We start from the raw sequence: 27,803 nt of genomic DNA, 5'->3' as shown, positions 1-27,803 counted from the left end.
TGTGTCACATATAAGTTCACACCACAGATTCCACATACAAAGGTGTGATGAATACATGTATTTTAACCCAAATTATCCTAATTATCAATGCGCATTGTAAACTATTAAATTTAGTATCTTAATATTTCTTTGAATATTCCCCAAATACACATAACATAAAAATATATGTTGAATTAGCTATACACTTGAAACTTTAGGCCTGGGAAAAAAATTCCTTTGATTTGCAAAAGCTGAGACCCCTTAAAAATTCTTTTCACTAAGGCTACAGGGACATGGTATACTTATTATTAGAGCAAGGTTCAGATATCACCTGCTGTAGTTTGTTATGTCAAGCCATGCAGTAAAGGCATACACACAGAACACATTTAAAATGCAGTTAGTTATATGAATATTATTTAAGTGTTAAATGTATAAAATCATGCAATTATTACAACTTCCTGTGTAAATAAAGACATAAATCCTTGTAAGAGAATTTTTCCCAATTAAGTCCTGCTTTGAAATGAAAATTCTAAGGAAAAATAAAAGATAAGGTTAATATCATATTCTAAATATAATTACTGGAGTAGATTTTAGTTTTCATTAAAAAATACAGTTCTACAATCTCTACTTCTACAAACACTCTATATATACTGTATGAATATGCATATCTACAAAACTATAGAACTACAGAATTATACTCTATAAAATAATTACATATAACTGACTAATACTTTGTATAACACTTTTACACAACATTTAATTACATTTTTAGCCAATTCCTAAACCCATACTTATTTCCCTGTAAAATATGTCTTGAAATATTTTTGCTATTCTGAAATTAATGGATCCTCTGAGTAGCTCAGATAATGGACTGTTCAGCTCACAGTTGATGTCACTCTCCACCTGCTTCTGTCCGTCAGATTCCGATGGACTCTTCAGCTCACAGCCAATGGTCTCACTCACCACCTGCTTCTGTCTGTCAAATTCCACCATCTTTTTTACAGAAAGATCAGAACTCATCTTTACATACGGCTTATAACAAATATGTGATTTTCTTCGTTCTTCATAGATTTGATTTTGGGGAAAACTCAATTTAGAAGACTTTGATACAGGCTTCTGATAACATTTTACTTTGCCTGTCTTCACAAAATTAGCATGATTTACTTTCCTTTCACGATTCTTGTGTTTTCTGGCAAAATCAAGGGATTGCGCACATTCAAATAAAGAATCTTTTTGTGACGCAATAATACGAGATGCAGGATTTAAAAACCAAAATTTGGTTACAAAAGTCTTTATGAGGGACTGTGTTTTGACATTCTCACTCAACATTCTATACAGGTGTTCATATATGGACATGAATGTATAAGTGCATTCCTTCCGACCAATCCTTAATTTTTGAAGAATATCAATATCTGAATAATTTTCATTTGATGCACAAAAAATCAGAATTTTTAATCTGTCTTTATCATTTAAGTTCTCATGTGTTTCACCAGATATCTTTAAAGATAATCTCCTAGCAAAGTTTACAGGAATCCACATTTTAAACGCCAGATTTTTTTCCTGGCTAGTTAAATCAAATTTGTCAGCACAGCTTTCAAAAACCTCAGAATTTCTACAAACATGGATTTTGTTATCATATGCAGGAATGATTTTGCATATTTTTAACAAATTTTTCCTCCTCCTTTCAATTTGAAATTGGGCCTGTGAGTCGTCTATTTTTAGTGGCACTTCTTTCCCTTGTACGGCATCTACGTCAGTTCTGAAGTCTCCTCCTACTTCTCCATCTTGTTCCACATCTGCAAGGTCACCTTGAATGGCTGCTACAGACACTTGATTACAGTCTTGTTCAATCTCCCTAACTTTACAGCCAATCTCGGGAACATCTGCACAACAATCATTTTTGGATTTCTCTGACACAGATCTATGAAATATATCTACCATCTGTAGAATATTTTTTAATTTCTCTCTTTCTCTATTGAACGACACCAGCTTAGAATCTAATTCAGATTTTCCACTTCACATTCTGCATATAAGCTGAGCCATAATACGTCTAAATTAGATTCGTCTACAGACTTAAATTTCAATTTACTCTGCTTAGAAAAAGAAGCAATGATATCCATTTCTTACCTTGAAATATCTCAGCTTGTAGTTCCTTTGATGGGCTCTTGTCTTCACACGTTTACCTTCAGCAGGTCTGGCACTTGTAGTACTTCTCAATCCATCTGGCAATTCTTAGTTCTCACTTTTAGTTTCTGTCTGATTCTTGTGACTTGTCCATAATAATGGAGTTCCTGATAACTTGCACATATGACGTTAGCAAAGTTCATTCCCCCTTTTGGGCAAGTTGAGGGAAATCTGCAAAAGTGCAAAAATTCAGATCTGGCTGGCTCTCCAATATAAAAAATGCGTATTCTTGTACAATACTCAGGACTAGTTACCAGATAAAAATATAGTGGTTTATTTGGATTCTTCCATCAAAGAATCCACAAATCCACAATCATAGACACTAACAGGAGACAAGCATCCAACATCAGTGCCCAGGAGAGAAAGGCCATACAGTCTTTAAAAACCAACAAAGAAATCATCATTAAACCTGCTGACAAGGGAGGTGCAATAGTCATGATGAATACATCAGACTACATGAAGGAAGCAAACAGGCAACTTATGGACACGTGCTACTATAGAAAATTGGAGTCGGATCCTACACAGGACTATTACAAGGAACTAAACAAGTTGGTTTCTTGTCTGCCTGACCAGTCCATAAGAGCTGGCGATGACCTGATACCAGAGACTCCAAGAATAGGGACATTCTACATGCTTCCCAAAATCCACAAATCTGGAAATCCAGGAAGACCAATTATTTCATGTGTGGGCACCCTCACTGAGCAGGTATCTGGATGGGTAGAGGGTATTCTTAAACCACTGGTGAAGGATACATCCAGCTACATTCAGGACACAACTGACCTATTGAATAAACTAGCAGCAATAGGTCCTCTACCAGAAGGAACCATCCTGGCCACCATGGATGTGGAATCTTTGTACTCTAATATCCCACACCAAGATGGTTTACATGCCTGCAAATTCTTCATGGAAAACACAGGGACTGATGCTGATGCTGTGGTGAAACTTATAAAATTCATCCTCACCCACAATTACTTTGAATTTGACAACAGGATCTATCTACAGGAGACTGACACAGCTATGGGAAGTAAAATGGCTCCACAGTATGCAAATCTTTTCATGGCCAAGCTTGAAAGCGATTTTTTGTCCTCATGCCCCATCAGGCCCCTGGGCTACTACCGCTTCATTGATGATATTTTAATCATCTGGACGGAGTCTGAGCAACAGCTAAAGACGTTCCACGAACAGTTTAATCAATTTCATCCCACCATCAATTTAACACTCAACTACTCCAGTACTGAGATTAATTTTTTGGACACCATCATTAAGCTAAAAAACAATGAAATAGAGACATCCCTGTATCAGAAGCCAATCGACAGTCCAACATACCTTAAATGGGACAGTTTCCATCCAAAACACATAAAGAACTCTATTATCTATAGCCAAGCCATCAGATACAATCGTATATGTTCCAACCCCATGGATAGAGACAAACACCTTGGTCGCCTCAAAAAGACCTTTTTGAATCAGGGTTACCATCCAAGAACAATTGAAAACCAAATTACAAGAGCCACCAGATTGTCAAGGAATCACCTGCTACATTACAAAGCTAAAGAAGAAAATAACTGAGTGCCTCTAGTAGTCACCTACAACCCAAATCTGGAGGTGCTAAGGGGAGCTGCACGGAAATTACAACCTTTACTACAAAAAGATGCCCGATTAAAATCCATTTTTCCAGACCCCCCACTACTGTGTTTTAGGCAGCCCCCACATTTAAGAAGCATCATTGTCAGAAGTTCCCTGTCCTCTCCAACAGCTGCAGGAACCTTTCCTTGCAACCAGAAAAAATGTAAAACCTGTCCATTTATAATGACCACGGACAAGATAAAGATCCCCAACTCACATCAGGACTACAAGATCCCAGGTACTTTCACCTGCATTACATCTAATGTGGTGTACTTAATTATTTGTACTAAATGTCCAACTGGGGGTCTGTATGTGGGGGAGACAGGGCAAAAGCTTAGAACAAGGATGAATGCTCATCGTCACACTATAAGAGAAAAAAGAATGGATCTACCTGTGGCAAAACATTTCTGTATCCCTGATCACAGCAGCATGGATATGAAATTACTGGTATTGAAAGGTAACTTCACATCTCAGAGAGAGAGACGCGTTTGGGAGTACAAATTTATGACGAACTTTGACACTCTCAGTGCTGGAATGAATGTGTCGCATGGATTTATGTCTTTTTACATCAATTAAGGAATTTCCTTTTAAAACCTTGCGGGGCAACACAGAACTAGACCCCAATCAGAGGACCATAAAACATCCAGATTCCTTATCTATGAACTGGTCCAATGTTTATATTTATGTTTCTCCCTCTCCCATATTGATAGTTCTGCTTCACGTCACTTGTCTTATCTATTGCATTTTTTCTAGGCTGTATTGTGCATAAATATGTGACTTCAGATTTTGTATTAGTCTAGCCTGATGAAGAGACCTGAGTAGTCTCGAAAGCTTGCAATGTATTACCATCTTTTCAGTTAGCCATTAAAAGGTATCAACTACTGAGGACTCTCAATCCTGAATATTTTTCCATCAAAGAAAAGATTATTACAGAAAAACATCAAAATAGGTGAAGAGATTGTCCATTTGTTCATAGCAAAGCAACATGTATTCTTCTTTCTCTGGGATCCCACATGGCAAATGGCGTCTGTCTCTCTTGCTACATATCAGCTGTCCATTCAATGCTATGTCCGTGCAGAGATGACATCCTTGCATCTGTGTCTCATGATGGGGAGGGAGCAAGAGCGACCCCTAGAGTAAGCCCCCACCTCAAAATATACATCTTTCAAAGCACGTGGTCTCCACATATGGAGTTGTCCTTTTCCATGAGCTAACCTTACAAAAATAGCCTATGAAATGTCAGCTAAAGCAATGTACAGAACTGCGTGTAATAAGAAATTAACGGATTCTTAATATTTAACACCCCCCACAGTTGGTTATCCTACAGATGATACCTTAAAACAAATTTTTGAAACAAGGTACTGTATCAGCACATACCAGGTGTTTCGCATCGCGGGAAAACCTCCCGGTAGATGTTGCAGAGGTGATACAGACCCTCAATTACTGTGTCTGTGGAGAAAGCGAAAAAGGTTCTTTGTGAAGAAAGGATTGCTTTATCGCAGTAGCGTGGATCACATCACCATTACTCGTCTTCATGAAATTGTGATCACAGGGAGAGATGTACCCATGGTCCTCACTGCCTATCATGATGTGTCTGGTCATTTTGGAGTGCAAAAGACAGAAGCCACGGGCCGAAGGCGATTCTATTGGATTGGCATGAGAGGAGACATTGAAAAATGGTGGCAGGAATGTCACACGTCTGTGACTATCACAACTGTGAAAGGTGATCATAAACCACCACTGCATCCGCTTGTAAGTTGACGTCCATTTCAAATGGTAGCCATTGATCATCTGAAGGTAGAGGCCAGCAGGACAGGCCATAGCTACATCTTAGCCATCATTGATCAATACACCAAATTTCTAGTGGCCATCCCTGTGAAGGATTTAACTGCCCAGACTACACCGCGGTGGAGCAGGGAGGTAAATATTGCAACTTGCAAGTGCTGTGGCCATGACCAATCAGGGGGGGCACAATCGTGGTCGACAGTACTGGCACAGGGCCCCTCATAGTACGCTGGCGTGTCTAACGGCAAGTGGGCCCTCCCACCGTCTGAGACACTGTATTGTACTATGAGGGGCCCTGTGCCATTGCCATTGGCCATCAGTGGGCCCATCCACCCGTTCAGAGCAATGGCACTTGCCCGGGTGCGCCAGGTCTTGACCCCAGCCGTTGGGGGAGGGGTGGGCAGCACAGTTAGGGAGGTTTAAAAATTGGCATATGTTGATGTGTTGGCTGGACATTCAGCTGCTGCAAAGGGTGTAATTGGGCATGTCCGAGGAAGAGGAGGGAAAAACCGAGGCACTTTTCTGGTAACCTATGTGTCATCAGGGGAAGGTGGAATAAAATCCTTTGAAACCCATGCATGGTTCATTTAAATGAAGGTTAGATCATCAACATTTTGGGTCGACAGATGGGTCCTTTTTCTGTCAGGATTGATCCAGCAGCACTGAAGACTCTTTCAGATAACACACTAGCAGCAGGGCAATCATATTGTGCCAATTCAGGCCAGGCGTCCAGTTTAGAGGTCCAATAGTCAAAGGAGAATTACCTGTGAGGGAGAACATCGATATGGGAGGAAAAGTAGTTTGTAACCATAGTTGACAACTGCTGCCTCCTGTCACTTTTAATCGATGCAGTATTAGCAGTCGTGTGAGCGGTACTTGAGAAATCATTCCACAACATGGTCATTAAACCCGTCTCCAACGCCACTTCTGCTGTGTGCACCACGAACACCTCTTCCATTGTGCCCACTATGGCTCGTGGAAGAACCAGCACCACTGCTGTGTCCTGGGAAAGCCTCAAACAAATGGTTTACCAGAGTTGCTTGTTTGTTTGCCAATATTATCTCTAGGTTCTCCTGTGGCATGATGTTGTGTAATTTGCCTTTGTAGCGTGGATCAAGGATGCTGGCCAGCCAGTAGTCGTCATCCCTCATCATTTTGGCAATGCGGGCATCCCTTTTTAGGATCCGCAAGGCATAATCACACATGTGGGCCAATGTTCCAGGTGTCAATGATGCACTGCCTGTGGTGGGAGGAGGAGCAGTTTCTGGCAAATCCACATCCCTACAGTCATGCACAAACACTGTACCTGACCTTGGAACGCCAACATTTTCTCTTGCCCCCTGAGAAACATCCTCCTGCCCAAAATAATCATCCCCTCATCCTCATCCTCCTCCTCTTCCTCCACCTCATCCAGGACAGTTCCCTGACCAGACAATGGCTGACTGTCATCCAGGCTTCCCTCCTCCTCCTCCTCCGCTGCAGATGCCTGATCCTTAATATGTGTCAGACTTTGCATGAGCAGACGCATAAGTGGGATGCTCATGCTTATGATGGCGTCATCTGCGCTTACCAGCCATGTGCATTCCTCAAAACACTGAAGGACTTTACAGAGATCTTTCAGCTTTGACCACTGCACACCCGACAATTCCATGTCTTCCCTCAAACTGCCTGCCCGGGTATCCTCCCACAAATGCATTACAGCCTGCCTCTTGTTTGCACAGCCTCTCATCCATGTGCAGGGTGGAGTTCCACCTTGTTGCAACGTCTATGATTAGGCGGTGCTTGGGGAGGCGGAGCAATCGCTGCAGCTTCTGCATATGAGTGGAGTGTATGGCCGAGCGATGGATGTGTGAGCACAGTCTTCGCACCTTATGGAGCAGGGATGTTAACTCCGGATAATTATTAAGGAAGCACTGCACCACCAGGTTCAAAGTGTGAGCCAGGCAAGGTATGTGTGTGAGTTTTGCACGGGCTATGGCTGCCACAAAATTACGGCCGTTATCACTGAATAACTTGCCTGCCTCAAGATGTAGACTGCCCAGCCATGACTCTGTTTGTCGCTGCAAGTAGTTGGCCAGTACCTCCGCGGTGTGTCTGTTGTCACCCAAAGACATCATCTTTAACACAGCCTGCTGAGGCTTACCACTAGCTGATCGATAGTGGGACACCTCGTGTGCAACACTGCGAGCTGCCGATGTAGTGATCATGCGATTGCGCCCTGTGGACAAGCTTTCGCTGATAGACGAGGAGGAGGAGCGAAAGCCTACAGCCAACTGTTTCCTATACCATGGGCTAGGCAGCACTGTTTCACCGCCGCTGTCCCCAGTGGAGCCTGCATCCACCACATTAACCCAGTGCACAGTGATGGACACGTAACGGCCCTGGCCATGTCTACTGGTCCATGCATCTGTTGTGAGGTGCACCTTTCCTCTCACTGACTGTTTTAGTGCATGGACAATGCGGTCTTTCAAATGCCAGAGGAGGGCAGGGATGGCTTTTCGAGAAAAGAAGTGCCGACTGGGTAGGTCATAGCGTGGGACAGCGTAGGCCATGAGGTCACGGAAAGCTTCGCTTTCAACCAAGTGGTAGGGCATCATCTCTAATGAGATTAGTTTGGCAATGTAGGCGTTCAAACACAGTGTACGCGGATGAGAGGATGAGTACTTTCTTGTCCTACTCAGAGTATCTGGTAGGGTGAGCTGGACTGGAGAGCTGCATATGGGGGAAGTAGCGGTGGACCAGATGGAGTGAGATGGGGTTGGTGATGGTATTGGTGGTGATGGCCTAGATTCAGTGTTGTGTTGCAAAGCCATTGTGATTCCCTGAGTGCTGTGGCCTTGCGACGACACCTCCACATTTAGTGCTGGTGGTGTGCTTAATGGTGGCGGTGGTCTTACAGTGGGGGTAGCGATGGAGCGTTGTTGGCTACCTTCAGTCAGAGCAGATGCACATGTGCAACCTGTGTGTCAGGAACACCGCACTGTACTTGCTCACTGAGCCAGTGCGCGTGTCCTGAGTGTCAGGATCCTGTCAGCACTGGCATGCAGCCTCCGCTGAGCAGGGACTCACCCGCACTGTAGGGGTACCGGAGTCAGGTACAGCCAGAAAGTACCGATGCACAGGACCTGTGGATGCTGAAGTTTAGCAAGCAGACACGGAACCTACGGTCATGTGACTGCAAGGGGGCGGGGTTTAGCATCCTGCTTAGTGAGATGGAAAGACACTATACAGAATTACTCAGAGTCAGGCAAAACGGGGTTCATACACAGAGATAGCCGTAACGTACCAAGGATGAGACAGAGCGGATAGTCAGGGCCAAGCAGCAGTCAAAACCAAACAGACACAGAAGGTACCAAGCAGAATCCAAAGCAATATCCAGAGAACAGACCGAGTCATACACAGATTATCAAGCAACCAGAACACAGCAAAAACACACTCAGGGGTCACCACACTATGCCAAGGGCAAGAGTATAACTGATAGGGATGGGAGCGTCCTGAGGCTATAAGAAGCCTCTCCCAGAACCAGGGAGAGGCCACAATCATAGCCCCAGGTGTGCAGGTAAGCCTGCACCGGGATCACAGCCTTTAACCCCAGAAATGCCAGTCATCAGCACTGGTTCCAGACATTAACCCCACGTGTGCGAGTCAAACCCGCACTGAGATCATGACACTGTGGTTTTGTAGTCCGTCCATGCTTGCAAGTGCATGTTGATTAAATGTCTAAGCATGCAACTGGTATTCAAATTTCTGAGTTGTTTACCTCAGCTAAAGGCCCTTCTGCACTTCTTACAGGTAACCTTTGCTTCATCAGTAGGATTTTGGACAAAGAAGTGCCACACTGCACTCTTCCTACTATGGTAAACATTTTCTGGCCTTGCACGCTGTGCAAAGTTGACCGTCTGGTCAAGCTGTCCTGCAACTCTTTTAGTTTTTGTTCCACGTTTTAGGACAGCTACGGGCCTGCTAGATAACTGCTGCTGCGATGTCAATGCCTGCTGCGGATCCTTCTCCTTATCTGAACTATTGCCAATGCCACCCTCCTCCCCCAATGGATGCCAATCCGGGTCCAGAACTGGGTCATCCATCACCTCCTCTTCACCTCTTTACCTTCCTCTGTGTTACCGTGTAAGGTGGTATAGCATGCGGGAAGGGGCACCTGGGTTTCATCACTGTCAGATTCTAGCTCAATAGACTGTGAGGGCAATGTAGTGCTGTGGGTCAATGTACCAGCAGAATCATCTAGCAGTGGCTGTGCATCAGTGCACTCCATGTCAGATTCATCTTGGACTGGGGAATTCAGGATTTGACTGGATAACCCAGGCATGGTATGTGAAAAGAGCTCCATAGAGTAATCTGAAGTGTGGGCTGCCACATCCTTAACTTTTGGTGGGAGTGAAGGACACAAGGAAAGGGGTTTTTTATGACCAGAACCCTGCACTGATGACTCCGTGCTTGCAGGTTTCGAACGTTCAGAAACGGAGGTAATAGAGCTGGTGGCTGTTTTGGCAATGTATGCCAAAACCTGTTCCTGATGCTCCGGCTTTAAAAGTGGTTTTCCTACTCCAAGAAAAGGCAACCTTACAGGCTTCTTGGTTCAGAGGATGACGCAAGCTCAACACCTCCTGCCTTAGCTGCTATTGTGCTTTTGCCACAGCCAGCCTATGCACCACCACCATCAGTACCAGCTGCGCCCCCCTGCCCACGTCCGTGGCCTCTTCCACCATACTTCCTCATGTTTGGGAAAATGTACCAAAAATACTAGCAGAGAGATGGTACTGTATGAGGAGCGTCCAGCTGTGTAAGGTGTATTAAATAAATTAAATCAACGTATATATTATGTTAGTCACAGACGCTCTCACAGTATGTATTGGACCGTAATCCAACAAGCAGATATACTGTATCAGAAGTGCACAGCTGTATACGTTTTTTGTGCAACTAATAATCTCCATACATGTATTTACGGAGTGTCACACACACACGCTGACTAGGTATAAAAGTGACTGCAATGCGAATGGCAGATATACAATACTGTTGGAGAATCGGACAGCTCTATACGATGTGTGTATGTAAAATTGTCAAGCTCCATGTATTTGTATACGGACTGACACACGCTGTCTCTGTCTACTTTTGACCGTTATCAAACAGCAGATGTATGAAACTGTTTGAAAAATGGACACGACTCTAAGGTGTAGGTCTGGAAAAACGGACAAACTCCTCGGCTTTTTCTTCCAGAGTCACACCCAGATAGCTTTTATTTGTCCGTGATACCAGCCGGTACACGGTAGTGTGTGAGGAGCGTACACCGCTAGATGGTGTCTGTATGGAAAATTGTCAAGCTCTATGTATTTGTATAAGGACTGACACATGCTGTCTCTATCTAGTTTTGACCGTGATCAAATGGCAGATATACGAAACTGTTTGAAAAACGGACACGACTCTAAGGTGTAGGTCTGGAAAAATGGACTAACTCCTCAGCTTTTTCTTCCAGAGTCACACCCAGATAGCTTCTATTTGTCCGTGATACCAGCCGGTACACGGTAGTGTGGGAGGAGCGTACACCGCTAGACAGTAAAGGAAAAAAAGGGTCTTACCAGCTCACTTGAAAACAGCCTGTGGTGTGTGGGAGCAAGGAATCACGTCGTCCAGCGTGTAGTTACTCCAGAAAAAAGAAAAAAATTCCAGCTACTAAAAGATCCATTTATTGAGTGAAAAGTAAGACAGAGTTCACATGATTGTCTCTATCCTAACCCTAATTCCAACCCTAACCCTAATTCTAACCCTATTGGAAATTTTTCTTTTTTTAATTTTATTATTTGTGCCTACCTATGGGGGTGATAAAGGGGGGTGTATTTACTTTTTTATTTTGATCACTGTGAGAGTTTATCACAGTGATCAAAATGAAAAAATGAATCTGCAGCCAGCAAATTCCAGCGGGCGCATTGAGTATGCGCCCGCCATTTTCCAAGGTGGCAGCGCTCATGATCGGGGACGTCGGGACACCGGGACTGCCAGAGGGATTTTGTAGGTACCGTGGAGGTGAGGGGGGGATCGGAAGGTGGGGGGGAGCGGGGGGAAGGGGGAGGGGAGCTGATGTTAACGGCGGCAGATAGCCGCCGTCCGTCGGTGGTGGGGGCCGATCGCCCCCGCCAATCGGTGGGCGGGGATTGGGTCTCGGTCTCCAGCCATGGCAGATGCTATTGCAGCATTGGCCATGGCTGGATTGTAATATTTAAAGTTTCATTGGTGAAATATTACAAATCGCTCTGATTGGCTGTTTCACATTTAACAGCCAATCAGAGCGATCGTAGGCACGTGGGGGCTAAGGTACGCCCCCTGGGGTTAACTATAAAAGGTCCTCTGTGTGTGTGTCAGGTGACCTTTCAGTGACCCCGGTCACCTGACCCACAGGGGGGCAATCAATTCATGACGCTACATAGGCATCATGGGTTGTATTGGCACAACTTTTCTTGACGCTTATGTGGCGTCAAAGGTCGGGAAGGGTTAATTGAAAGAATGACACAGACTCCTTTAACCCCTTTCTGCCTTTGGTTGGTATAGTACGTCCGATGGCAGCACCCCCGCTGTTTTGAACAGCTGACATGTGCCCGCAATAGCTGCTGGCAGAATCGCGATCCGCCCCTTGCTATTAACTAGCTAGATGCCGCTGTCAAACTCTGACAGCAGCATTTAACAAGTGCGCCTGGCGATACGGCCGGAAATGTGCTCGCCGATGCACGTGATCGGGGGTCATCGGTTCGTCAGCATGACAACCAGAGGTTTCCTTGAGACCTCTATGGTTGTTGATGCCGGATTGCTGTGAGCGCCACCCTGTGGTCGGCGCTCATAGCAATGCAGGTAAACTGCTACATAGAGGTGATCTAAGCATCGCTTCTATGTAGCAGAGGTCATCGAGTTGTGGCAGCTTCTTGCCTCCCATGGAGGCTATTGAAGCATGCCAAAAGTATAAAAAAGTTTTTAAAAATATGAAAAAAATTAAAAAAACATAAAAATTCAAATCACCCCCCATTCGCCCCATTCAAAATAAAACAATCAAAATAAAAATCAAACATAGACATATTTCATATCACCGAGTTCAGGATCGCCCAGTCAATAAAAAAAAAAGGATTAACCTGATCACTAAACGGCGTAGCAAGAAAAAATCAAAACGCCAGAATTACGTTTTTTTGGTTGCTGTGACATTGCATTAAAATGCAATAATGGGCGATCAAAAGATCGTATCTGCACAAAAATGGTATCATTAAAAATGTCAGGTTGGCATACAAAAAATAAGCCCTCGACCGACACAAGATCTCGAAAAATGGAGACACTATGGGCCTCGGAAAATGGCGCAATTTTTTTTTTTAGCAAACTTTGGAATTCTTTTTCACCACTTAGATAAAAAAGAATCTAGACATGTTTGGTGTCTATGAACTCGTAATGACCTCGAGAATCATTATGGCAGGTCAGTTTTAGCATTTAGTGAACCTAGCAAGAAGCCAAACAAAAAACAAGTGTGGGATTGCACTTTTTTGGGAATTTCATCGCACTTGGAATTTTTTTCCTGTTTTCTGTTACACAACATGGTAAAACCAATGGTATCGTTCAAAAGTACAACTCATCCTGCAAAAACTAAGCCCTCACAAGGCCATTTTGACAGAAAAATATAAAAGTTAAGGTTCTGGGAAGAAGGGGAGCGAAAAATGAAAACGCAAAAACGAAAAAAGCTCCAGTCATTAAGGCCTCTTTCACACATCCGTTTTGCGCCGTCAGGCGAGATCCAGCTTTTTTTTGTAAAACCGGATCCGGCGAAATGCAATGCCGGATCCGGTTTTTCCCCATTGACTTGCATTAGCGCCGGATCGCGCCGGATGGCATTGCAGTTCGTCCGATTTTTCCGGATCCAGCTATTTGTCTCATTCCGGCATCTGGAAAAAATGGCTACTGTAACGTTTTTTGTCTACGGCGAAAAAGCCGGAAGCGCCGGATCCGACGCTTCCGGCTTTTTGCCACAATGAAAGTCTATGGGCGCCGTAATGCGCCGGATCCAGAAAAAGACGGATCCAGCCACTGGATCCGTTTTTTTTAAGTCTGCGCATGCTCAGATCCAATTGGCCAGCCCCCAGGAAACAGATATAACCTGCTAGACAAATCTGGCAGAAAAACGGATCCGTTTCTACAGTTGTCCAAAATTTACGCCGGATCCGTTTTTTCTAAAAATAGCCGGATCCTGCCTGACAGCAAAAAACTGATGTGTGAAAGTAGCCTTAGGGCTAATATTCTTAATTAAACCATATTTACGACCTCACCCTTCCCCCCGATGCCCTAGTCATCTGCAAAAGAGGTAAAAAAAAACAGTATTCCTCATCTTTCCGCAGAGATGCTTTTAATCCATTAGTCCCACGACGGGTCCAGCTCTGCTACAGTTGTGGCCAAAAGTATTGACACCCCTGCAATTCTGTCAGATAATACTCAGTTTCTTCCTGAAAATGATTGCAAACACAAATTCTTTGGTATTATTATCTTCATTTAATTTGTCTTAAATGAAAAAACACAAAAGAGAATGAAGCAAAAAGCAAAACATTGATCATTTCACACAAAACTCCAAAAATGGGCCAGACAAAAGTATTGGCACCCTCAGCCTAATACTTGGTTGACCAACCTTTAGCCAAAATAACTGCGACCAACCACTTCCGGTAACCATCAATGAGTTTCTTACAATGCTCTGCTGGAATTTTAGACCATTCTTCTTTGGCAAACTGTTCTAGGTCCCTGATATTTGAAGGGTGCCTTCTCCAAACTGCCATTTTTAGATCTCTCCACAGGTGTTCTATGGGATTCAGGGCTGGACTCATTGCTGGACTCATTGCTGGCCACCTTAGAAGTCTCCAGTGCTTTCTCTCAAACCATTTTCTAGTGCTTTTTGAAGTGTGTTTTGGGTCATTGTTCTGCTGGAAGACCCATGACCTTTGAGGGAGACCCTGCTTTCTCACACTGGGCCCTACATTATGCTGCAAAATTTGTTGGTAGTATGCTGCAAAATTTGTTGGTAGTCTTCTGACTTCATAATGCCATGCACACGGTCAAGCAGTCCAGTGCCAGAGGCAGCAAACCAACCCCAAAACATCAGGGAAACTCCTGTAAACTCTATGTTGATGCCTTTGCCCAAAAAGCTCTACTTTTGTCTCATCTGACCAGAGAACATTCTTCCAAAACATTTTAGGCTTTTTCAGGTAACTTTTGGCAAAATCCAGCCTGGCTTTTTTATGTCTCGAGGTAAGAAGTGGGGTCTTCCTGGGTCTCCTACCATACAGTCCCTTTTCATTCAGATGCCGACGGATAGTACGAGTTGACACTGTTGTACCCTTGGATTGCAGGGCAGCTTGAACTTGTTTGGATGTTAGTCGAGGTTCTTTATCCAACATCCGCACAATCTTGCGTTGAAATCTCTTGTCAATTTTTCTTTTCCGTCCACATCTAGGGAGGTTAGCCACAGTGCCATGGGCTTTAAACTTCTTGATGACACTGCGCACGGTAGACACAGGAACATTCAGGTCTTTGGAGATGGACTTGTAGCCTTGAGATTGCTCATGCTTCCTCACAATTTGGTTTCTCAAGTCCTCAGACAGTTCTTTGGTCTTCTTTCTTTTCTCCATGCTCAATGTGGTACACACAAGGACACAGGACAGAGGTTGAGTCAACTTTAATCCATGTCAACTGGCTGCAAGTGTGATTTAGTTATTGCCAACACCTGTTAGGTGCCACAGGTAAGTTACAGGTGCTGTTAATAATACAAATTAGAGAAGCATCACATGATTTTTCGAACAGTGCCAATACTTTTGTCCACCCTCTTTTTTATGTTCAGTGTGGAATTATATCCAATTTGGATTTAGGACAATTCTTTTTGTGTTTTTTCATTTAAGACAAATTAAGTGAAGATAATAATACCAAAGAATTTGTGTTTGCAATCATTTTCAGGAAGAAACTGAGTATTATCTGACAGAATTGCAGGGGTGTCAATACTTTTGGCCACAACTATACATCTAGATGGCAGGCTACATGTATGCATGATGTGTCCATACAGCCTGTCATCCAGTAGACACTGAGAATCGTGTTCTCAGTTTCTCCCTGTGAACTGCTATTCCCTGTCTGAGGGCACCGCAAGTGTGAGAAAGTATACCTGCTCATCGTGGTACCGTCAGACAGGTCCTGGGAGTTCACAGCCATTTAACACACTTCTCCTATGTGACATGGGTGCGAGCACCAGCTCAATTACATGCTCCCAGCCAGTAATCCCAGGTTCCCAATTATGGTCGTGAGGTGTGGAACTTCCATCAACCTGGCCAGCTCCACTACTCTCAGTAACCACCAGAGGGAGCAGAGGGAGCTTCGGCTCAGAACTCCGAGCAAGGGAATTCACAACAGGTATGGATCTCAGATGGTAATTTGATTTAATTCCTGGAAATCTAAACAGGGACATTGATCGCCATCTTTCCTCTTCACGAAGAAGAACCCTGCCGCCACGGGCAACAATGAGGATCTAATGGGTCCCTTCTCCATACTTTCCACATCAAAATCCTTCATGGCTTATCTCTCAGGACCAGAAAGATTATACAGTCTGGACTTTGCTAGTTTAGTTCCGGGGATCCGATCGATTGGACAGTCATATTCACGATGTGGAGGCCAATCCTGACACCCACTGTCAGAGAAAACATATCAAGCCCTAACAAAAATGCAGGTAAGGTTTATGTAGAGACTGTAGAAAGGGAAATATTAAAACGGTTCTCATGTCACTTATTTTTCATGGGCTGACTGCTCTTGGAAGTTGCTGGTGATTTCCTCCTTGTGCATTTGGAGTTCTTTTGTCCCCTGCCTGATCTGCATGGTTCAGTTAAGTGATTCTTTTGCTAATCCTTTGCATCTAATCTGGTTGTGCCTTTTTTATGCTTTCTGCTTTGTTGCTAGGGTTCAGCATGCTCCCTGCTGGGGGCAGCGCTGGGCCCCGCTTCATATGTTACAGCTTGTTCAGTCCCCTGTTATGTTAGTATCTTTTTTCTTTGCTTCCAGTTTATACCTGAGTGCTGGTCTAGCGGGGGTGGGGTCGTGTGGCCTCAGTTTTTTTGGATATCAGAAATGTTGGACTTTTTTAGGGTTTTGTGTGTGAATGCAGACAGTATCTTTTTTGTCCTGTCCTATCTAGACAGCTTGGGCCCCACCATTTGCTCAGTCTATTCTCTGCCTGTGTTTGTGTCTCATCTTGTCTCACCGACAATATATGTTTGGGGGCTGTCTATTCCTTTAGGGATCTGCTCAGGGGCAGTTTAGATTTCAACTTTCTTTCTTGAGGCTTAGTTAGTTCTCCGGCTGTGACAAAGCATCTAGGGCATCGTAGGAACGCTCCACGGCTACTGCTAGTTGTGTTGATAGGATCAGGGGTCTGCAATCCGCTTAGTTACCAACCTCTCTGGTCTTCTGGTGGCTTAGCATGTTCCTGCCATTCTCTTTGCTGACCCATTCATAACATAATCACCAGCCAAACAGCAGACTCTAGGGTACTCAAAAGAAGGAAAGAATTGTAAAAAAAAAAAAGGTGTCAGAATTTTTTTATATATTTTTTCCTCTTTTTCTCTGGGGCCGTAGGAGGATTTTTTCTTTAATGGAGACTAAGTAATTGTCCGATCGTGTTGAGCATCTCGCTGATGAAGAGCGGGGAATTTCTGCCTATCTCGCTCAATCATCTGCTGTAGAACCAAAGATCTCTACTCCAGATGTGTTTTCGGGGGATCGGTCAAAATTTTTGAATTTCAAGAATTACTGTAAACTATTTCCTGCTTTGAAGCCTAACTCATCGGGGAGCTTGGTGCAGGAGGATAAAATTGTCATCTCCCTTCTGCACGGCGATCCCCAGGATTGGGCTTTTTCTCTGACACCTGGAGATCCTATTCTGGCTAATGTGGATGCATTTTTTCAGGTCCTGTGGTTGTTGTATGATGAATCTAATGCTATTGATCAAGCTGAGAAAACCTTATTGGCACTGAACCAGGGTCAGGATGCTGCGGAGTTATATTGCCGGAAGTTCCGAAAGTGGGCGGTCCTTACTAAATGGAATAATGATGCCCTAGCAGCTCTCTTTCGGAAAGGTCTGGCAGAAACCGTAAAAGATGTTATGCTGGCATTTCCTGTCCCCTCTGGTCTTAACGACTCCATGTCTTTAGCCATTCAAATTGATCGACGTTTACATGAACGTAAAAGTATGCGAGAGGCGGTGCTGCCTTTTGAACAAACTTCTGAACCCATGCAATGTGATATGGTTTTATCTAGGGCGCAACGTCAAGAATTCAGAAGGTGTAATAAATGATGCTTCTTTTGTGGGGACTCCTCTCATGTTATTTCTGTCTGCCCTAAACGAGAAAAACGTTTTGCTCACTTATTTGTGGTGGGCAGTGTACAGCCTAAGTTCCTGTTGGCAGTTACCTTGAGCTGCTCCTTGTCTACTTTTTCTGCTAAGGCCTTTGTTGATTCAGGAGCAGCTTTGAATCTGATGGATCTTGACTTTTCCAAGCATTGTGGTTTCCCCATGGTGCCCCTGGGAACCCCTATTCCCTTGAGGGGGATTGATGCTACCCCATTGGCGGAGAATAAACCCCAGTTTTGTACCAAGGTGGTAATGCGGGTCGCCCCGGACCATCAAGAGAATTGTAAATTTTTGGTGTTGCACAATTTACATGATACTATTGTACTGGGTTTTCCTTGGTTACAAACCCATAATCCTATTTTAGATTGGAAATCTCTGTCTGTGGTGAGTTGGGGTTGTCAATGTGTTCTTAGTGACACTTCTGTTTTCTCCACCTCTCCCCAGTCTCAAGATGTTCCTGAGTACTTGGCTGATTTTTCTGATGTGTTTAGTGAGAGTAAGTCCGCATCTTTGCCTCCTCATAGGAGTTATGACTGCGCAATTGAGTTAATGCCCGGTTGTAAATTTCCCAAGGGTCGGCTTTTCAACTTATCTGTACCTAAACTTGATGCTATGCGATCTTATGTCAAGGAATCATTGGAGAGGGGTTATATCAGACCATCCTCTTCGCTTTTAGGTGCTGTTTATTTCTTTGTGGCCAAAAAAGATGGCTCATTAAGACCATGTATTGACTATCGTTCCCTTAACAAACTCACTGTTAAATATCAGTACCCGTTACCCCTGATTTCTGATTTATTTTCCAGAGTTAAAAGTGCTTGTTGGTTTACCAAACTTGACCTCAGGGGGCGTATAATCTTATTCGCATCAAGCACGGGGATGAATGGAAGACGGCGTTTAATACTCCGGAGGGACATTTTGAGTACCTGGTGATGCCTTTTGGGCTCACTAATGCCTCTTCCGTCTTCCAATCTGTTATGAATAGTGTTGAGTATTCCGATACTGCAAATATCGTGTATCGACCGATATTCACTGTATCGGAATTCCGATACCGAGTACCGATATTTTTTCAATATCGGATACCGGAATCGGAAGTCCCCATAATGCAATGAGCCACTGTTGTGGCTGTGATTGGCTGCTGAAATGATGTCATCATGAGGCGCGGTCGGTGCGCATCATGATGCGCGGTCAGTGCCGACTGCCGGGGGTCTGTACGGGCCTGCCGGGGGCCTGTGCCGGCTGCTGGGGGTCTGTATGGGCCTGCCGGGGGTCTGTGCCGGCTGCCGGGGGTCTGTGGCGACTGCCGAGGGCCTGTGCCGGCTGCCGGGGGTCTGTGACGACTGCTGGGGGCCTGTGCCGGCTGCCGGGGGTCTGTACGGGCCTGCCGGGGGTCTGTGCCGGCTGCCGGGGGTCTGTGCGGGCCTGCAGGGTGTCTTGTGTGTGTGCAGGCATCGTTCGATGGGACTACAAGTCCCATCGGGCGATGCCTGCTACAATGACAGTGATTGACACATTAGCCAATGATGGGACAGTAGTAGTCCTATCATCCGGCTAATGTGTTGAATGTAAAAAAAAAAAAACCATACATACTACATATATACAACATACATACATACTACATACATACTTCATATATACTACATTTATACAACATACATACATACTACATACATACTACATACATACTACATTCATACAACATACATACAGTACATACTACATACATACTGCATATATAAAACATTTATACAGCATACATACATACTACATACATACTACATTCATACAGCATTCATACATACTACATACATACTACATTCATACAACATACATACATACTACATACATACTGCATATATACTACATTCATACAACATACATACATACATACTACATATATACTACATTCATACAACATACATACTACATATATACAACATACATACATACATATATACTACATTCATACAACATACATGCATACTACATACTACATACATACTACATTCATACAACATGCATACATACATACAAGATACATACAGCATGCTACATACATAATGCATACATACTACATACAAAACATACATACAACATACATACAACATGCTACATACTACATACATACATACAACATGCATACTACATACAATGCATTCATACAATACATACTGTACATATAGACATACAGTACATATAACATAGAGTACATACTCACCATCACTTGTCACTTTGATCCTCGAAGCCAGTGTCATCTAATTTTAAAATATATGAAAAAAAACAAACAACCGATATACTCCCTGATCTGCAGAAATCCATGTCCCACGACGATCTCCTGCACTGCATCACTGGGAGGTTACTATAGTTCACTGGTCTCACTTTATGGCAAAAGCTGCGTGGAAACTTTCTCACACAGCAATGCCAAAAGTGAGACTAGGGACTATTTTTTAACAGTGGTGGAGGAATACAGTGCGGAAGGATACCTACCTCCCGTCATTGTATTCCTGGGGCCCCTAGAGAGCGGTGGCAACAGCTGATGCTGCTGTTCTTGACGGGAGATCGTCGTGGGACACTCGTGGATTTCTGCGGATCAGGAAGTATATAGGTTGTTTGTTATTTTCATATTTTTCACAGATGACACTGGCTTCGGGGAGCAAAGTGACAAGTAATGGTGAGTATGTACTCTATGTTATATGTACTGTATGTCTATATGTATGTATTGTATGAATGTATGAATGTATTGTATGTAGTATGTAGTATGTATGTAGTATGCATGTTGTATGTATGTTGTATGTCTGTAGCATGTTGTATGTATGTTGTATGTATGTAGTATGTACTATGTATGTATGTATGTTGTTTGAATGTAGTATATATGTAGTATGTATGTAGTATGTATGTATGTATGCTGTATGAATGTAGTATATATGTAGTATGTATGTAGTATGTATGTATGTTGTTTGAATGTAGTATATATGAAGTATGTATGTAGTATGTAGTATGTATGTTTTTTTAACATTCAACACATTAGCCGGATGATGGGACTACTACTGTCCCATCATTGGCTAATGTGTCAATCACTGTCATTGTAGCAGGCATAGCCCGATGGGACTTGTAGTCCCATCGGACGATGCCTGCACACACACTAGACCCCCGGCAGGCCCGCACAGACCCCCAGCAGTCGGCACAGACCCCCGGCAGGCCCATACAGACCCCCGACAGCTGGCACAGACCCCCGGCAGTCGGCACAGACCCCCGGCAGCCGGCACAGGCCCCCGGCAGGCCCGTACAGACCCCCGGCAGTCAGCACAGACCCCCGGCAGGCCCGTACAGTCCCCCAACAGCCGGCACAGACCCCCGGCAGCCGGCACAGGCCCCCGGCAGGCCCGTACAGACCCCCGGCAGCCGGCACAGGCCACCGGCAGGCCCGTACAGACCCCCGACAGTCGGCTCAGATCCCCAGCAGCCGGCACAGGCCCCCGGCAGGCCCGTAAAGACCCCCAGCAGCCGGCACAGACCCCCGGCAGGCCTGTACAGACCCCCGGCAGGCCCGCACAGATCCCGCCCGCACACACAGACACGCACAGTGTCCGCCCACGCACCGCCCACACTCTTCCCCCCTCCCGAACTGGATGTGCAAGTAAAGAAAGTGTTTTTTTTTATTTCCGTTTAATTCTGTCCCATTAACTTGAATGGGACTTCCAGTATCGGAACTGGCGATACCCGATACTTTTTGGATATCGGTCCGATCCGATCCAATATTTCTCTATATCGGAATGTATCGCTCAGCACTAGTTATGAACGATATTTTTCTGGACCTTGTGGATAAGTTTTTGATCATTTATCTGGATGATATTTTGATTTTTTTCCAGTGATTGGGATTCTCATGTGGAACATGTCCGGACTGTGTTCTGGATTTTGAGGGAAAATACTCTGTATGTTAAGGGATCGAAATATCTTTTTGGTGTACAGAGGATTTCATTTTTGGGATTCATTTTTTCCCCATCTGCTATTGAAATGGACCCAGCCAAGATACAGGCCCTTTATGATTGGGTTCAGCCCACTTCTCTGAAGGCTCTTCAGAAGTTTTTGGGTTTTGCTAATTTCTACCGTAAATTTACAAGTAATTTTTCTGGTATTGTTAAACCTCTGACGGATTTGACCAAAAAGGGCGCTGATATGGTGAATTGTTCTCCAGAGGCAGTCTCGACATTTCAGGAGCTTAAGCAGAGATTCACTTCTGCTTCGGTTCTACGGCAACCTGATGTCTCACTCCCATTTCAGGTGGAAATAGATGCTTCTGAGATTGGTGCAGGAGCTGTTTTGTCTCAAAGCGATCCGGTAACCTCTAAGATGAATCCCTGTGCCTTCTTTTCTCGAAAATTTTCTCCATCTGAACGTAACCATGAGGTGGGGAATCGGGAATTATTGGCCATGAAGTGGGCATTTGAAGAGTAGAGACATTGGTTGGAGGGAGCTAGACATCAAGTTGTGGTCCTCACCGATCACAAGAATTTGATTTATCTTGAATCAGCCAAGCGCTTGAATCCTAGACTGGCTAGGTGGGCCTTGTTTTTCACGTGTTTTAATTTTGTGGTCTCCTTTCTTCCAGGCACTAAGAATGTTAAGCCGGACGCCCTTTCTAGGAGTTTCTTTGCGGATTCTCTTGACGTGACCGAGCCTACGACCATTCTAAATGAGGGTGTAGTTCTTTCTGCCATCTCTCCTGATTTGAGACGTGCCCTGGAGGAATTTCAGGAGGATAAACCTGAACGATTCCCTATGGGAAAATTGTATGTCCCTGATCAGTGGAGGAAAAGAGTAATGTCTGAAATTCATTGTTCCACGTTGGCTAATCATCCAGGTATCTTTGGTATCAGAGATTTGGTGAGTCGGTCTTTTTGGTGGCCTGCCTTATCTCGTGATATCAGGAATTTTGTGCAGTCCTGTGGGACTTGTTCTCGGTCTAAGCCCTGTTCTCGTGCTAGTGGTTTGTTGATGCCCCTGCCAGTGCCCAGGAGGCCATGGACCCATATCTCAATGGATTTTATCTCTGATCTCCCTGTCTCTCAGAGAATGACTGTTATTTGGGTGGTCTGTGGTAGATTTTCTAAGATGGTCCATATTGTACCACTCCCAAAGTTGCCATCTTCTTCTGAGTTGGTGCCCTTGTTTTTACAACAAGCGGTTTGCTTGCACGGGATTCCTGAGAACATTGTGTCAGACAGAGGGGTCCAGTTTGTTTCCAGATTTTGGAGAGCTTTTTGTTACAAACTGGGAATTCAGTTGTCTTTCTCCTCTGCATATCATCCTCTGACCAATGGGCAGACTGAGAGAACAAACCAGACGTTGGAGTCCTATTTGAGATGTTTCATATCTACTGATCAGGATGATTGGGTCTCATTTTTGCCCTTGGCCGAATTTGCGCTAAACAATAAGGCAAGCTCTGCCACTTTGATGTCTCATTTCTTTTGTAACTGTGGGTTTCATCCTCGATTTTCTTTGGGGCAGGTAGAAGCTTCTGCCTGCCCAGGTGTGTATTCTGTGGTAGAGAGAATGCAGCAAATTTGGGACCAAGCAGTGGATAAGGCCCAATGGTTTTCCAACCAGAATAGGACCATTGGTCCCCAGTTTAAAGTAGGTGATATGGTTTGGTTGTCCTCAAAAAATATTCCCATGAAGGTTGCATCACCAAAATTCAAGCTAAGGTTTATTGGACCTTATAAGATTTTGGAAATCCTTATCCTCATTTCTTTCCATTTGGCTCTTCCAGTCACGTTTAAGATTCATAACGTCTTTTATAAATCTTTGTTGAAAAGGTTTGTGAAGCTAGTTGTTCCCATGGCAGCCCCCCTGACCCTGTACTGGTTAGGGGTAATTTGGAGTATGAGGTAGATAAGATATTGGATTCTCATCTGGCTAGATGGAGACTTCAGTACTTGGTCAAGTGGAAGGGTTATGGCCAGGAGGATAATTCTTGGGTCTCTGCTTCTGATATCCATGCCAAGAGATTGATTCGTGCCTTTCACTGGGCCCATCCTCATCGGCCTGGTGGCGTGGATGAGGGTTCGGTGACCCCTCCTCAAGGTGGGCTACTGTTGTGAATTCCCTTGCACGGAGTTCTGAGCCAAAGCTCCCTCTGCTCCCTCTGGTGGTTACTGAGAGTAATGGAGCTGGCCAGGTTGATGGAAGTTCCCCACCTCACGACGATAATTGGGAACCTGGGATTACTGGCTGGCAGCATATAATTGAGCTGGCTGCTCTTGGAGGTTGCTGGTGATTTCCTCCTTGTGCATTTGGAGATTTTTTGTCTCCTGCCTGATTTGCATGGTTAAGTTAAGTGATTCTTTTGCTAATCCTTTGCATCTAATCTGGTTGTGCTTTTTTTGCTTTCTGCTTTGTTGCTAGGTTTCAGTGTGCTCCCTGCTGGGGGCAGCAATGGGCCCCGCTTCATATGTTACAGCTTGTTCAGTCCCCTGTTACGTTAGTATCTTTTTGCTTTGCTTCCAGTTTATACCAGAGTACTGATCTAGCGGGGGTGAGGTCGTGTGGCCTCAGGTTTTTTGTATACCAGAAGTGTTGGACTTTTTTAGGGTTTTGTGTATGATTGCAGACAGTATCTTTTTTGTCCTGTCCTGTCTAGACAGCTTGGGCCCCACCATTTGCTCAGTCTATTCTCTGCCTGTGTTTGTATCTCATCTTGTCTCACCGACAATATATGTTTGGGGGCTGTCTATTCCTTTGGGGATCTGCTCCGGGGCAGTTTAGATTTCACCTTTCTGTCTTTAGGTTTAGTTAGTTCTCCGGCTATGACAATGCGTCTAGGGCATCGTAGAAACGCTCCACGGCTAGTGCTAGATGTGTTGATATGATCAGGGGTCTGCAATCTGCTTAGTTACTAACAACTCCGGTCTTCTGGTGGCTTAGCCTGTTCCTGCCATCCTCCTCGGTGACCCATTCATAACATGTAGGGGAGGTGGACTGACGTACGGACCTGTCTGCAGTAGGAAGGTAAAGGTGTGTTTTAGGTAGACTGTTGCATTTATAGATGGGAGACAGCTGAAACAGTGGAGATAGGTGTAGTACTACAATTTGGCCACAAGATTGGAGTAGAGAGAGCTGTGAGAAATGGACTCAACATCAGCTTATGGCTACGAAACTGCTCTGTCGTGGGGGGCGGGATTACCAGAACTCTGGGAGGAATCCTCAAGGAGGGGGATAAAAGGCAGGTAGAGACATCTAGAAGCAGTCAGTCCAGGGAGAGGCTCTGAGGAGAAGAGTAGACCTGAGGAAGAGAAGTACAGTGGAGAAGCTCCAGAAGGGACTGACATCTGAGTCGGGGGGGTGGCCCTGACAAGAGAAGCCGCAGACATAGAGACAAGAGAAGCCGCAGACTGAGAGAGCCTGGGGTACCACAAGATGGTTCGACTTGGTCAGGCAAAGCGCTGTAGTGGTAGGCCTAGGGCAGCTGCAGTGAAAGTGCCGCGAGGGCCGTCATACAGAAGTAAGGAGGAAGTGAAGGTACCCGGGCCTGTGTGCGGAGAGTGTCTAACTGCTGCTGTATGTTGCTGCGGTTGTCAAGAGGATGGCCAATAAAGAGGACCTGTTGGACTCACTTCAGTCTCCGTCTCAGTCTGTTTGTGGCGGTAAGAGGACCACACCCCCAGCCGGTCACCTCCCTACAAACACATACCCTCTTCCTGTTATACCTTATCTATTCAGCCAGGTTGTGGGAGCTAATGTGTTCTCCAAGTTGGATTTAAGGTGGGCCTACAACCTGGTTGGATTCAGAGAAGAGGATGAATGGAAGACGGCACTCAATGCCCCTGAAGGCCATTTTGAGAGTCTGGTCATGCCTTTTGGTCTGACTAATGCACCTGCAGAATTTCAGCATTTCATCAATGATATTTTCTATCATTTGGTGGGTAGGTTTGTGGTGCTCTATCTAGATGATATTTTGGTTTACTCTCCTGATTTGGAGACACATCAGGCGCATGTAAAACAGGTGCTGGAAATATTAAGAGATAACAAATGATATGCCAATCTAGAAAAATGTGTTCACCTGTTCTCACCTTCAGGTTTTCAAATGGATCCAGAGAAGATCTGGGCAGTCGTTGATTGGGAACACCCCATGGCCCTACAATTTTTTTGGGCTTTACTAATTTTTACCCCAAATTCATCCAGAATTATTCAATAATTGTGAAACCCCTTACTGACATGAAAAGGAAGGAGTTGGATTTTTCCATATGGTCAGACGATGCCCTGCAGGCTTTTTCCTCCCTTAAGGCTAATTTCACACTTGCTTTTTTTTGCAGCGCGTTTTTCCCGCAAAAAAATGCATTGAAAAAACGCATACAAAAGCAAACAACTGCTGCGTTTTTTTCAAGCATTTTTATGAGCATGCATAAAAAAATGCAGCGTTTTTATGCGTTTGTATGCGTTTTTAGTGCGTTTTTACCGCGTTTGCATTTTTTCCAAACATTAGGTGGCCCCTCACACTAACCCAAACCATGACTTTACTAACCCTAACCCTAACCCTGACCCTAACCCTAACCCTGACCCTAACCCTAACCCTAACCCTGACCCTGACCCTAACCCTGACCCTAACCCTAACCCTAACCCTAACCCTGACCCTAACCCTAACCCTGACCCTAACCCTAACCCTGACCCTAACCCTTAACCAAACCATACTTAACCCTAACCCAAACCCTAAACCCTAACTAACCCTAACCCTGACCCTAACCCTAACCCTAACCCTAACCCTGACCCTAACCCTAACCCTAACCCTAACCCTGACCCTAAACCCCCTTAACTAACCCTAACTCTAACCCAAACCCCTAAATTCCATGGTTAACAAAAAAAAACGCATGTGCAAAAAAACGCATACATAAGCATGCCAATGCGCACATATGCGCACCCATAGACTTATAATGGGTGTCTTGCTGTAAAAAAACGCATTGCGCGTGCATGCGTTTTTTTGAGGCAAGTCGGACGCCCAAAAAATGCAACAGGATGCATTTTGTGCGCCCGAGCGCATACCGCAAAACAACGCATGCGCGCAAAAACGCATACAAACGCGTGTTTATGTGCACATAAGCGCATCCCATGCAAAGTTTAGGGAAAAAAACGCATGCGTTTTTTAGCGCTAAAATCCCGCGAAAAAAACGCAAGTGTGAAACCAGCCTAAGAGCTGTTTTACCATGGCGCCTATATTTAGTCAGCCCGATGTTTCCCAGCCCTTTGTTGTGGAGGTTGGGGCTGTGTTGTCTCAGGGTCCATTTCCTGGTAAATGGCGTCCATGCACCTTTTTTTCTAAAAATGTTCTTCAGCTGAGAGAAAATATGACGTGGGTAATAGAGAGCTGTTGGCAATTAAATTGGCACTTGAAGAATGGCAACATTGGTTGGAGGGGGCAGTCCATCCTATTACTGTTATCACTGACCATAAGAACTTGTCATATCTTCAATTGGCTAAACTTCTTAAACCCAGGTTTTCTACTAGGTTCAATTTTTTTGGCCACTTTTCACCCAGGGGTCAAAAATGTCAAAGCTGATGCTGTGTCCTCGAGCTTCCCTAGTGGTGGTGATCATAAGGACTCTGTCCCTATTTTGCAGAAGTGGATAGCAATTTCGGTGTTGTTTAGTGCTTGTAGATAGGTTCAGTAAAATGGTTCATTTTATCGCATTACCAGCACTTCTGAATGCCAAGACTCTTGCTCAGGTGCTTATAAATGATATTGTGAAGCTTCTTGGGTTCCCCCTGATGTGGTGTCAGATCGTGGGACCCAGTTTGTTTCTAAGTTCTGGAGGGCATTCTGTTCTCGACT

General features: G+C 44.5%; 1 long non-coding RNA gene across 1 annotated transcript in view; it reads right to left on the bottom strand.

Moving 5' to 3' along the window:
* Positions 1 to 27,803, bottom strand: part of LOC141060645 (uncharacterized) — a 100,642-nt gene that overhangs the window by 15,192 nt on the left and 57,647 nt on the right. Inside the window, exon 2 of the long non-coding RNA XR_012222739.1 lies at positions 2,107 to 2,334. This is a non-coding gene — a long non-coding RNA (uncharacterized lncRNA). The remainder of the gene's footprint in view (positions 1 to 2,106; positions 2,335 to 27,803) is intronic.

This window comes from Dendrobates tinctorius, unplaced genomic scaffold, assembly GCF_039654945.1.
Source record: "Dendrobates tinctorius isolate UK_male_01 unplaced genomic scaffold, ASM3965494v1 ptg000241l, whole genome shotgun sequence".
In the NCBI taxonomy this organism is placed as follows: Eukaryota; Metazoa; Chordata; class Amphibia; order Anura; family Dendrobatidae; genus Dendrobates; species Dendrobates tinctorius.
This window is presented reverse-complemented; position numbering and strand designations above follow the sequence as displayed.